General features: G+C 44.0%; 1 protein-coding gene across 1 annotated transcript in view; it reads right to left on the bottom strand.

Annotated features, from left to right (window-relative positions):
- IFNAR2 (interferon alpha and beta receptor subunit 2) overlaps positions 1 to 9,890 on the bottom strand; it is a 31,297-nt gene extending 21,407 nt beyond the window's left edge. The window contains exon 1 of the mRNA XM_058523026.1: positions 9,696 to 9,890. The gene's annotated coding sequence lies outside the window, so the exon portion shown is untranslated. The remainder of the gene's footprint in view (positions 1 to 9,695) is intronic.
- Positions 9,891 to 14,209: the final 4,319 nt, after the last annotated feature.

The following is a 14,209-nucleotide window of genomic DNA, read 5'->3' as shown; positions in this document are numbered from 1 at the left end:
CTATTTCAGCTTGTGGGACCAATTCCCTATTTAGTCATGGAGAAATTTTTAATTTCACTTTGGAATAGGTAACATAGTCATTTGGTTCTGAAATTCTAAACATACAAAGAGTAAATAGTGTAGAGTTTTGCTTCCTTCAGAAAACTATTTTTATTCATTTGTGTGTGTATGTGTGAGAGCACTTCAGAATATCTTTGTGCATAAGCAAAAACAAATATACATTCTTATTTCCCCCCCTTTTTACACAAGAGATAGCATATACATTCCCTGCCCAATCCCTGCTTTTTCCACTTAAAAATATATTTGGGGGGCCAGCCTCATGGCCTGGTGGTTAAGTTTGGCACTCTCTGCTTCCGTGGCCTGGGTTCAGTTTCCCAGTGCGGACCTACACCACTCATTGGCGGTCATGCTGTGGCAGTGACCCACATACAAAATAGATGAAGACTGGCAACAGATATTAGCTCAGGGCTAATCTTCCTCAGCAAAAAAACAAAAACAAAAACAAATATATACATATATTTGGGAGATCATTCTACATCAGCACCACAGAGAATTTCCTTGTTTTTTAAACAGCTGCATAGTCTACTCTATGGACATACCATTATTTACATAACCAGTCCCTACGATGGACATTTGAGTTGCTTCCAATCTCCTCTGCAATGGATTATCTCGGACATGAGTCATTCTGCATACGTGCAATTAAGGAATTAGGAAATTAGGAAAACTTCCCAGCAGTAAGATTACTAGGCAAAAGGGCATATCAGTCAGGGTCCCAGCAAGAAACAACACATTCAAGTTAGGCTATTTTTTTTTTTTTTAAAGATTTTATTTATTTATTTTTTCCCCCCAAAGCCCCAGTAGATAGTCGTATGTCATAGCTGCACATCCTTCTAGTTGCTGTATGTGGGATGCGGCCTCAGCATGGCTGGAGAAGCGGCGCGTCGGTGCGCGCCCGGGATCCGAACCCGGGCTGCCAGCAGTGGAGCGTGCGCACCTAACTGCTAAGCCACAGGGCCAGCCCAAGTTAGGCTATTTTGAGGGACTTTAATCAAGGGACTATTTATGAAGGTGTGAGCAGGATGTAGGCAAATCATAAGGAAGAGTGTAGTTCCTGGAGCTAACAGCAGTGGGGGCTGTTACCATCCTGGGCTTGAAGGGGACAGGGGAAGTGCCAACACTGGAATCTGGAAGGAGAGAATCCTGTGTGAGGGGCTGTCATGTAAGCCAGACTTAGCCAGCCCAAGGTGGCTGTGCAGGGAGGGTGCTGGGGGATAAATATCCCCTGTCTTCACTCCCTTCTCTTACTTGGGGCTCCTTCTTGGCTGAATCCAACCAGATGTCATAGGACGAGGGTGTTGGGGGCTGTACCCCTAAAAGACAGGATCCCAGGGCAGAGTAAAGAGGGGAGAAGGTGGAGGTTGGGTCTGGAGGGGCAGACAAGAGAGACCCGGCACAAAGTGCCCATGCATCTGTAATTCTGATGGAAATAACCACACTCCCACCCTCAAGCTGTACTGAATTAAACAACCGCCTGCGGTATGTGAGAATTGTTGCTCCCCACAGCCTCTTCACAGAGGTCATCATCAAGTTCTTGGATTTTTTTAAAATCAAATTCATAAATGAAAAACTGTCTTCAGACTAATATTAATTTGTATTTCTCTTCTGAGTGAGCTTGAGTGTGTGTTCACATAGGTAAGAGTTTCTTGTACGTCCTTCCTTGTTAACTGTCTGTATTTTTGCCCGTTTTTCTACTGAGTTGTTGCTTTTTTTCCTATTGGTTTGCAGGAGCTTTTTAAGTATGAAGGAAACTGGCCCTTTGTGATATGACTCACATCTTTTGTTATTCCTCTCATTGTCATTTGCCCTTTGATTTGCTTGTGCTGTTTTTATTTTTAAACCACGCAGAAGTTTCTGAGTTTCAAGTTTTCAGATTTAAAGGCATTTTCTTTCTTAGTGTCTGCATTTTGAGTCATGGTTAGAAAGCCTGCCTCATTCTAAGATGAGGAAGGAATTCTTCAAGAATTTTAAGGAGCCCCCAATGGGTCTTGTTCCCTCTCTCCCTCAGCTTTTGTCTCCATCCAAGCAGCTGGGCCCTATAGACTCCGGGTGTTTTTCTGTCCCCCAAACACTGGGGCAGCATTCAGCCTCAAGTCAAAATGAAAAACGACCACAAAGTAGCCGACTTGAGTTCAAGCTAAAAACAAATTAAAGAGCCAGCCCCGTAGCCTAGTGGTTAAGTTCAGCACGCTTCGCTTCAGCCTCCCGGGTTCAGTTCCTGGGCACCGATCTACACCACTCGTAGGCGGCCACACTGTGGCGGTGACCCACACACAAAATAGAGGAAGACTGGCACAGACGTTAGCTCAGGGCGAATCTTCCTCAAGCAAAAAAAAAAAAGAAGATGGGCAACAGATATTAGGTCAGGGCGAATCTTGTTCAACAAAACAAAACAAAACAAACACAAAAAATTAAAAAGTCCTCTTGACTATCACTGTAACAGGTCTCACCAGGGTATTCTAGAGAAATCCAAGATTCCAAGACAAAGTGGCCACCCCTGCTGCAGACTCCACCACCCATGAGATATCCAGACACCTGTGCCCACAACGTATCCCATAATACCATATCCATTTAGAACATCTACGGAGAGATCTTTGTGATATGGCATCTCCCATCATCACCCTTCGGCAGAGGGCTTGCATGATTGTGGACATTCCCCAGATGCTGGGTGCACCTGCATTACAGAATGCCACATTAGGAGCTGACTCCCTTATAGTTGAACATCTGCCCTGTGGCTTCTGGTCCCTCTGTTTTGTTTTGATGGCGTTTCCTCTTCACCTCTGTTCTGCATCTGCAGAACACCCGGTCCCTTCAGCAGCCAAGAAACACATACACACAATTACACAATTAGAAGTCCCGCTCTCCCACTCTGAGCCAGGGGCTGCCTCCTCCCCTTCTGTGTTCCTGGTGATCCATACTCCACTTCCAACCAGATATCTGGTGACTAGATTCTTGCTTGCTTGGAAAATCGAATTTCCCACCTTGGTATCCTGCCTGAAATTGTTAATGAAGCCCCTTAAAACTCTCCCTGAGTACAACAGATCAGCTTTCCTAAAGCATAGCTCTCGTTACTCCCATCTCTTGAGCCACCGCTGGCTTCAGTCCCCCAGGGCCCTGCACGCAGAAGGGTCCTACGCTTGGTTTACTGCTCTCCTGTCTTGACATTCTTAATAATTTTACCTTTGAACTTGTGTTTTGTTAGTGAAGTCTGGGATAATGGAACACAGAGTGGGCTTGGAGCCTTGGCTCACACTTGGTCTCTCTCCCCGCTCCCCTGCAGGATGGGGTCCCAGATCCTGCCTGGCCTCTCTTTCTATACCCCATGACTGCTGATGCCCTTTATATGGGGCGGTAGCGAGGTCACATCATCAGAGAATCCCATGTTGCATTGAAGCCCTCCTGGTGTGTGTGCAGAGAAGGTGGGGGTCAGGCAGGGTGGAAGTTGTCCTTGCTCTGGGCTGGCAGTGCCCCGCCTGGCCCAGGGGGCTGCAACTGGTCAAGTGCGGGTGAGCACATGGGTCAGCCTGGATCCAGGTACCTAGCAGGTCCAGGAGCAGAGGTTTAAAGACCTTTGGACGTTGCCAGTAGGCTGTGGGTTGGGAAGGCAGGTCCTTGGGAGGCGGAGACTTAGAGCTCGAATTGTCCAGAGCCCACCTCAGACTGGGGTGCAGGGCGGCTAACAGGAGGTGGACTCCGGCATCCTTCAGGCCCAAGTGTACGCATGCATGTCCAGAGTCACCAGGGTAGAGGGGCCCCAGACACCTGTGGGGAGCTGCCTGGCCCTGGGAGTGTCCCTCTGCACGAGGGAGTGCTCCTTGGGCTGGCTGTGTGCGTGGGCGCACCCTCTCTTCCTCCTTGCTACCTTGCTGAGTCTGGTTTAAGTTGCTTCTTCTGGTTACTTCGAGCCACCCTCCCAACAAGCACTAGGAAATGCCAATTGTGTAATTCGGTGACTCCCCATATGAATGAAATGCTACTCATATTTGCATTTAGATCTGGTTTTGCACAATATAAAGTAGAATGGTAAAATTCATGCTAAATATTAAATTTTTTTCCCTTAGAATGCCATTAAATAGCAAATTAAAAAATGACAAGTTGAGAGACTGAGTTTATTTTAGTACCTTCAATGGTACTTTTTCCTGCTTTTCAAACAAGTGGGCCATGCATTTTTACTTTGCTCTGGGCCCTGCAAATTCCGTAGACAGCCCGGCCTGCAGCTCACTGTTGCCTAATGAGGCACCAAGAGGCTTAGGTTGAATTCAAGGCTGTCATCAGCCTATCTAGGTTTCCCTAGAGTCACTATCCTACACAAGCGAGGAGCTCTGGGTGACGCATCATGCCCTACTGGCTCTCCCCATTCCTCCCTGAGAGGGAGCAATCCTTGCCACTGACACCTGAACAAACACTATCGATTTTCAAGGCCCAGCTCAAACAGATGCTACCTGGGTGAAGTGATTCTTCTCTGAATTTCAAATTCTCCTAAACAGACAGACATACAGACAACCCTCAAGGAACTCGCTGCCTCCCAGGCTCCTGGGAGAGAGCATAACTGTATCTTTTCTTCTATCTGGCATAGCTTGATGCCTGGCATATCATTGGTAGTCAATGAGTAATGAATGAACTGGATTCAGAAACATTATACAAATATAATTTATTTCTGGAAATTAAAAAAAATGCAAGAGTACAAAGAAGAAAGTAACAATTATCCCCATTTCTTATTCCACCCAGCAGCAACCTTTGTGAACCTCTTAGCCTATCTGTTTCTAGTTTATTTTTCAAATATCTTTCTTGTTTCTGTAAAAATCCTTCTACGTGTTCATTAAAAAATTAAAAATAATGTATAAAAGTGTAAATTCTAGTATCTAGATATTTCCATCATTAATATTAGGTGAACATAATCTTTCTATGCATAAACACATTCACACACAAACACACGCACACACACACACATACACACAGTGTTTCTGTCTAAATTTAATTTTACTTGGAAAAAAACTGAAGCAAAGGCTGAAGGAATTGTTGAAATTTAAATTATTTTTCTCCTTAAGAAAGAATAACTTTCTGAATTATCCCTCTAAGGCTTTTAAAAAAAGATTATGAAAGACATTAGGAAGTTGGAGTATTATATGTTCGCAGCATCTTTTAATTTTAAACCATATTTATTGATCCATGATTTCAAAGATGAGAACTTCAGTATTCTCATATTTCCTTATATAGTTTTTGATTGTTTTCTTTGCATCTAGATTTATATAACAATTCCATTTTATTCTACCTACAATTTCCAAAGATGTTTTGTAATAATTCTACATTTAAATAAGTGTTCACCAACAGTCCTTTTTATCGTGAGTTCCCCATGCCTGAGTTCTTTATTTTGGTTTATGTCTTAATTTGCTATTTGCTGGATTTTGTTATCCAGTAGTTTTTTTTCAAAAAGCACTCATGGGAGCTGAATGCTCTTTGTTCATTCATATTTGAGAAGGCCTGCCTATTGGCTTTCAACTTCAATGACATTTTAGCTGGACAAAATACCCTCTTGGGAAAAGTTTCTTTCCCTTAGAACTGGAGAGGGGCCGGGCTGGTGTAGCGGTTAAATGCGCGCGCTCCGCTATGGCGGCGGGGATTCGGATTGGGCGCGCACCTACACACCAATTGTCAAGCCATGCTGTGGCGGCATCCCATATAAAGTAGAGGAAGATAGGCACGGATGTTAGCCCAGGGCCAGTCGTCCTCAGCAAAAAAAAAGAGGAGGACTGGCACGGATGTTAGCTCAGGGCTGATCTTCCTCACAAAAAATACTGGAGAAGTCTGAGACCATCTTGATTTGGTTTTTCCCTCCTTTACTTCTTTTTCTTCTTGGATTCCTAAATAATTCTAATTCTTTGAATTTAAATCATTTAAGATACCCTGGCACTGAGCATTCCCATATGAAAGTTTCCAGTAAAATGGCATGTTCTTTTGGCCTACAGATAATTTTTTCTTCATTTCAATAAAATCTCTTTTATCCTATTTTTATTTGCATTTCTGTTCGATTTGTTGGTTTTTCTGCATCAGGGATCTCAATTATCCTATGTTTGATTGTGCTTGGCCTGTCCTCCACACCAGATTCTTTCTAACAGGCTTAAGCTTTGTCTCTTTTCATTGGGCTTAAGTCAAGACTTTCCTCTATTAAAATATTTCTACTTTCGGGCTGGCCCCGTGGCTTAGCGGTAAAGTGCGTGTGCTCCGCTGCTGGCGGCCTGGGTTCGGATCCTGGGCATGCACCGACGCACCACTTGTCCGGCCATGCTGAGGCTGCGTCCCACATACAGCAACTACAAGGATGTGCAACTATGACATACAACTATCTACCGGGGTTTTGGGGAGAAAAATGAGGGGTGGGGGGAAAGGAGGAGGATTGGCAATAGATGTTAGCTCAGGGCCAGTCTTCCTCACACACACAAAAAAATTTCTATTTTCAGTAGGATTTATTTTATTCTTTCCTCTTATTTCTTCTGTAATTATGTTTCTATGGTCTTCAATTTATTTCCTTAAGTCTGCAATCTCACTTTTTATCTCAATTTTAAAATTATCTCATCTTTGAGTTTATTTTATGGAATTCATGTTTTTGTCAAGTTGTTGTAGAATGTTAGCTATTGTAAGGAGTTTCCTTCTGTTCCAAGAACAACTTTTCTTTTTAGTAAGACCCCTTGCAAGCTATGTTGTTCTTTCCTTCTCTTTCTTTCTTTCTTTTTACACCATTTCTGTTCACCTTGCTCATACCTGGATGGCTTTGTCACTCGTTACTGTGATACAGTGGCGTGAAATCTTGACCTCCTGTTTATAACTGTACCTGATTCCAGTTTGTTCTGCCAAGATTGGGCAGTTTCCTGGCCCCACGGATCAGTGCTGGGTTGGGGGAGCTAAGTCAAGGGAGCACACAATCTGCCAGGATACCTGGGCCCTGGTCTCTCCAGGAAGATTTTGTTAGGTGCCCTGTATGCAGGTCCACTGCCTCTGGTGGAGAGGTGAGGTCAGGTCAACCACGGGGTCTTTTGGTGGTTCTCCTGACTGTGGTGCTGGCTTTCCCTGCTCCCCACCCAGCCCAGCTGACTTTCTCTATCTCACTCACCTCTGACCAGCATGAAGAGCCCACTCACTGCTCTTCTGTCAGAAAAGGAAAAGCTAAGTATACTAAGACTCAGTTTTCTTCTTTCCTGTTTATTTAGGAAGCATTTGCAAGATTTTTGTTGACTCACCAGTATAGTTTCTGGTGGGCAGGCACACTCAAATGTTAAACACATTTTTAAAAACCTCATAATTAAAACAACAACAACGCTTAAGAATAACCCTCCCATGTACCAGTTTGTAAAACCTTGGCATGTCGGGAAACTAAATGTACTGATTTTCCTGTTGGCTTATTTTCACTGGGTCTGAGCTATTTCCCATCCTACATCTCTCTTTTTTCTTTGTTTGTTTTGTCTTTTTTTTTTTTTTTGAGGAAGATCAGCGCTGAGCTAACATCCATGCTAATCTTCCTCATTTTGCTGAGGAAGACCGGCTCTGAGTTAACATCTATTGCCAATCCTCCTCCTTTTTTTTTTTTTCCCCAAAGCCCCAGTAGATAGTTGTATGTCATAGCTGCACATCCTTCTAGTTGCTGTATGTGGGATGTGGCCTCAGCATGGCCAGAGAAGCGGTGCGTCAGTGCGTGCCCGGGATCCGAACCCGGGCCGCCAGTAGCAGAGCGAGCGCACCCAACCGCTAAGCCACAGGGCCGGCCGTTTGTTTAGTCTTTTCTCCACTTCTCATCACCTTTACTTTGGCCAACCTGCTCTCCCAACTAACTACTTTTCCTTTATTCTTCCTCAATTGCAGACCGCGAGTTCATTCTTCCAAGGAATGAAAAATTCTAAGGGAAAAGTACTGTCAATCTGCTTTAGCTCATTATATTTCCCCAATTACAAACTACACATTTCCTTCTTGCATTTCAACACCTCTGAAATCAGCACGCTTTGTACAGTGGCGTGACATAGCATCATTGACTGTTTTTTCTTACTTGGTTACATAAAATAAAAGTGCATCTTATACTCAATGGCATTTTAGTTTTGGTAAAATATGATGACAGATAGTCAAAGATATAGTACATGCCATCGACTCTTCGATAGCTGGAAGGTTTATAAATGTAAGAGGAAAATGAGGCCACTGTGGCTCTCTGCGTGCAAACAGGAGGGATGGAATATATATTTTAATAAAAGTTTCACTGCTAAGACAGTGCCTCTGGGCTACGGTTCTTATAATTTTTTTTTTTTAAGACATATCATTGTTTGTCAAATCACAGGAACCAAGTCTCAGGTAGATTTTCTTTAACTTTTAAATGAATACATGAGAAACTTGAGACAATACAGTTAAGAACAAAAGAGCCATGCAGATTTTTGATAATCTAAAATTGAAAAACAACTTGTAAACTATGGAACTTAAAAGTTCAAGTCATTTCCTGAGACAACCAGGTCAAACCTTATCAACAATGTCCAAATTGCTAGGAAAGATTACCAAATATTTTCCTTAGATCATATTTTGGTATGATCTCGCTCCCACCTCTCCCCTCCCTAAGCCTGAACAGCGGGGGAGGGGTGGGGTACTTCCAAACCTTGCCAAGGTGTGGGACAGCGGACAGCCTGTGGATATTAGACCCCAGAGTCAGTTAGTATGACACCCGGAATACGGGACGGACCCCCCACCCCCACCCCCGTGCCTGCCTCTGCACCTCCCACCTCGTCCCGCTCAGATCTGACTCCTCAGGCATGTTATATTAGTTTCAAAGACCTCTTGCCAAACAAAAGGAAATCAAACAAATATTAAAAGAAAAAAAAGGAGGTGGGATATCTAGAGTTTCTCAGTAACGCCATCGCTGGCCATATAAGTGGGCTGATGGATCCAACCGTAACTGGGTTTAACTGATTCATCTGCTTGGGTTGAGAGCGTCGATTCGCACTCAGTTCCTCATTCCCTCTCGACCCTGGAGGGGAGCCCACTCGTCTGTCACCGCGACGATGTCCCCTTCCCCTCTCCTCCCTCCAGCTTCCAAGCGATGGATCTGGAAGGACGTAGGACCCTCCAGCCCGGGCTGCCCCTCTGTGAGCCTCTCCCGCACAGGAACAAAGGATGGTTAATCCCGGGTGTTCTCTTGGAGGGCGGGCAAAAGACCCCGAACCGGAGGCCCGAGCGGGTAACCCAGTTTTGCGAGGCGGAGAGGATCTTGAGGAATGTGACCCTCCAATTTCACAGCGGCTCACATCTGGCAGCGGCAAGTGCCCGGGCGTCCCAGGCACCCGTGGAGGGGCAGGTGGGGTGCAGGGCTGAGAGCAAAGCAAGAGGGCTCCCGGGAGAGGCGATGAGTGGAGGGGCTGGGCAGGGCCTGGGGCAGCGCGGCCGCGGGGGTCTGCCGGCGGAGGCCCTGGAAGACCCGCACGGCTGCGGGGGCGGGGGGCGCAGCCGGGAGGCGGGCAGTGGCGCGCGGGCCCAAGCCCGGGGCCGAGAAGACAGGAGGGAGGGGAGGAGTCCGGGAGGAGGATTCCGGGAAGCGGCTGCAGGAGGCGGCGTTTCCCCGGTGCTCAGCCGCACTGGCGGTCCCGTCCCCTGTCCCCCTCACCCCCCGTTACCTTGGCAGTGTCGCCTCGCCGCTGCCTTCAGGGGTGCTAGCCTCGGGCCCCCCGCGAGCCGGGCTCCGCCACCGCCCCTCCGCTCCCGGGTTGGGCGGTCGCGGCCGGGATGCGCGCTGCTGGCAGCCCCTCCGGCGGGCGCGGGGCAAAGGCGGGCACAGCGGCTGGGCGGCGGCCCGCGGACTCCGCCCGGGAGGGCTCGACCGCCGGGGCCCCTCCGGTCAGGCTGACCAAGTCCTCAGCGCGGACGCGCGTCCCGAGCGCCGGCCTCCGGCAGCTCTCCGGGAAGGCGGGCCGGGGCGGGCCGGGGGCGGGGACACCGGATCGTGCAATTGACTGACGTTTATTGAGTTGGTCCCTTAACACCTCCCAGCCGCCCACCCCCGCCCCACGTAAGCTCCACGGGGGAAGAAGGAGCGGATTTTGGCTGTTTGTTTACTGCAGCATCCTCGGGGGCTAGAACAGTGCTTGCATTTAGAACAATGCCTGGCACACTTTATTAACTCAATAAAAATGTGTTGAATGAATGAATGTGCGAATGGATTCTCTCCTGGCTGTCCCACTTACTAGATACTGTATAAAGCACTTCGATCATAATTCTCCAATCCATAAAACAGGGATAAAAATAGCTACTATTGAGTTGTAAAGGCTTGGTATAATGCCAGGCTGAGCAAGCCTTTGCAAATATTGTAACTATCGACCCACTTCTCTGTGGGTCTTTCCTCCAGTCCCCCACCCATCAGCGTGTTCGGGGTAGGTGGAGAAAATACAGATTAGTCAGTCATTATTTTGTTTACCTATTATTTATATCCTATCAATTTCCAAAATAGAATATAAGGTAGCTTTCAGTAAAATGTATGCATATTTTAAACATTAAAGCTACTTAAATGGATGTGTTACAATCCTTTTGAAGGAGAAGAAATGAAATACACTAACCACCTAGGTTATACTTTTTTTTTTTTGAGGAAGATTGGCCCTGAGCTAACATCTATTGCCAATCTTCCTCCTTTTTTCTCCCCACATCCCCAGTAGATAGTTGTATGTCATAGTTGTACATCCTTCTAGTTGCTGTATGTGGGACGCTGCCTCAGCATGGCCTGATGAGTAGTATGTAGGTGGGCACCCAAGATCCAAACCGGTGAACCCCAGGCTGCCCAAGCGGAGCTGGCAAACTCAACCACTATGCCACGTGGCCAGCCCCTACATGCCCCCTTTTATATAAACCTATATATAATAAATAGAAATATATCAAAATGTTAACTATGATTAATTGTAGATTAGGCGATTATAGGTGATTTTTATTTTCTTTTTATTTCCCAAATTTTCTAAGTAAGTATTTTTACTTATATAATCAGGAAAAGGATTTTTAAAAGCAAATGCAGTCCGCTCCAGGATATAAAGAGCTTAGAAATTGAAACTCCACTCCTCGCAACAAGAGAAAAGCTGAACCAACTGAAAATCGGTAACTCTTCTTTGATCCATCAGTGAACTGAGGTCTCAAACACCGCCTAACTCTTAGCCAGATAAACATAACACCTCATGCTAAAGGATTATTTACTTCAGCTCCCATTATCTGATACATCATGCCCAGTTTTCAACAAAAAGTACATGCATGCTAAAAGGCAGGAACAAACACAATCTAAAGAGACAAGGTAACCTTGAGAACAAGACTAAGATGTGGCAGAGAATTTGGAATTATTGGACTAGGAACTTAAAATCCCTACGATTAATAGGGTAAGGGTTCTGCAGTATCATAGAGAGTTATTTGGTCTTTGGCCTCAGTTCCTGACACAGAGCTTCTAAATCGCTTGTAATTTCCTGAGTAATAGAAGTGATAGACAAACCTTATAGTCAATGAAGTCTGGAACTTTCAGTCCTCATCCTCCAACCTCTGGGGACGAGAGGGGACTAGAGATTGAGTTAATAATCAATCATGCCTACATGATGAAACCTCCATAGAAACCGCTAAACAACAGGGTGTGGAGAGTTTCTGGGTTGGTGAACACGTTGAGATACTGGGAGAGGGCATGGAAGTTCTGTGCCCCTCCTCCCCATACCTTGCCCTATGAATCTCTTCCTGAGTTATATCTTTTATAATAAACCAGTAATAGTAAGTAAAGCACTTTCTTGAGTACTATGAGTCATTCTAGCAAATTATTGAACCTAAGGTGGGGGTCATGGGAACTCCCAACTTTGTAGCCAAGTCAGAGAGAAGTGTGGGTAACCTGGGGACCCAATATTTGTGACTGGTGTCTGAAGTGAGGGCAGCCTTGTGGGACTGGGTCCTTAAACCTGTGAAGTCTGTTGCTAATTCCAGGTAGTTAGTGGCAGAATTGAATTCAATTCTAGAACACCTAGTTGGTATTAGAATTGGTCGGTATCAAGAGGAGAAATAATTCTCAGGTTCTAATGGAAAAGTGGACAACTAGCAAGAACAGATAAGTAATATAAGTAGAGAGATGAAAATTCTAAGAAAGAATCAAAAGGAAATGCTAGAAATAAAACACATTGTAACAGATATGAACACTTTTGGTGGGCTCATCAGTAGACCGGACACAGCTAAGGAAAGAATTGGTGAGCTTGAAGATATAGCAATAGAAAATTCCCAAACTAATAGAGAGAAAAGAATGGGGGAAAAAAAGGAACAGAATATCCAAGAACTGTGGGACAATTACAAAAGATGTAATATATACGCAATAGGAATATTGGAAGGAGAAGAATGTGAGAAAGGAGCAGAAGAAATATTTGGTAAAAATGGCTGAGAATTTTCCAGAATTTTAATGAGTGACACCAAACATCTGACTTCTCTTCAGAAACCATTCAAGCAAGAAGAGAGTGGAGTGAAATATAAAAACCCCAGCAATCTAGCATTCTGTATCCAGCAAAATTATCCTTCAAAACTGAAGAAGAAATAAAGACCTTCTCAGGCCAACAAAAACTGAAGGCATTTGTTGCCAGTAGACCTGCTTTGCAAGAAATGTTAAAAGAAGTTCTTCAGAAGGAAAAAAATGTTAAAAGAAGTTCTTCAGAAAGAAAAAAATAATATAGGTCAGAAACTTGGATTTACATAAAGGAAGGAAGAGTGTTAGAGAAGGAATAAATGAAGGTAAAGTAAAATCTTTTATTTTTCTTATTCAAAATTGATCTAATTGATTACTTTTCAAAGTAATAGTAGCAGAAATGTATTGGGAGATTATAGCTTATGGATAAGTGAAATGTATTATAGTAATGTTATAAGGGATGGGAGGGAGGAATTGGGAATATTCTAAGATACCTACACTACTCATGAAATGATATAGTGTTATTTGAAAGCAGATTTAGATTAGTTGTAAATGTATAGTGAAAACTCTAGGGCTATCACTAAAGATATGTTAAAAAGAAATATAATTGATATACTAACTGAGGAGAGAAAATGGAATCATGTAAAATACTCAGTTAAAACGAGAGAAGGGGGCTGGCCCAGTGGCGTAGCAGTTAAGTTCCCACACTCTGCTTTAGCGGCCTAGGGTTTGCAAGTTCAGACCCTGGCGCGGACCTACGCACTGCTTATGAAGCCATGCTGTGGCGGCATCCCACATAAAGTAGAGGAAGATGGGCACGGATGTTAGCCCAGGGCCAATCTTCCTCAGCAAAAAAGAGGAGGATTGGCAACAGATGTTAGCTCAAGGCTAATCTTCCTCAAAAAAAAAAAAAAAAAAGGAGAAGGCAGAAACAGAGTAGAAGATAAAAAAAGAAACAAAGAACAAATATAATGAATAGAAAGCAGTTACATATATGATAGATATTAGTCCAACTATATCAATAGTAACTTTAAGTGTGAATGGTCTAAATATGCCAATTAAAAGACTGAGCGGATAAAAAAACAAGACCCAACTATTAAGTTATCTACAAGAAACTCACTTTAAATGTAAGACACAGATAGATTAAATGTAAAGGGATAGAGAAATATATGACATACTAACATAAATCAAAAGAAAGCTGGAGTAGCTATGTCAATTTCAGACAGGCAAATTTCAGAACAAAGAAAATGATCAGCGATAAAGAGGGCATTACATGATGATAAAGGGGTCAATTCTCCAAGAAAATATAACAATCCTTAATGTGTATCTGCCTAACCACAAAATGTCAAAATATGTGAGGCAAAAATTGATAGACCTGTAAGGAGAAATAGACAAATCCATGATTATAGTTGGAGGCTTCAAGATCCCTTTACCAATAATTGACAGATCTAGCAGGCAGAAAATCAATAAGGATATGACCCACACCATTAGGCAACTTAATCTAATTGATATTTATAGAATACTTCATCCAACAACAGCAGAATACACATTCTTCTCAAGCTCACATGGAACATTCACAAAAATAGATGCCATTCTGGGCCATAAAACACACTTTAACAAATTTGAGAGAATAGAAATCACATGAAGTATACTGCTAGATCACAATGGAGTTAAACTGGAAATCAACAACAGAAAGATAGTTTGAGAATCCCAAAATATTTGGAGATTAAACAA

The sequence above is a fragment of the Diceros bicornis genome, chromosome 27 (genome assembly GCF_020826845.1).
Source record: "Diceros bicornis minor isolate mBicDic1 chromosome 27, mDicBic1.mat.cur, whole genome shotgun sequence".
NCBI classification, from domain to species: domain Eukaryota; kingdom Metazoa; phylum Chordata; class Mammalia; order Perissodactyla; family Rhinocerotidae; genus Diceros; species Diceros bicornis.
The sequence above is the reverse complement of the archived record's forward strand: the minus strand, read 5'-3'. Positions and strand labels throughout refer to the sequence as shown.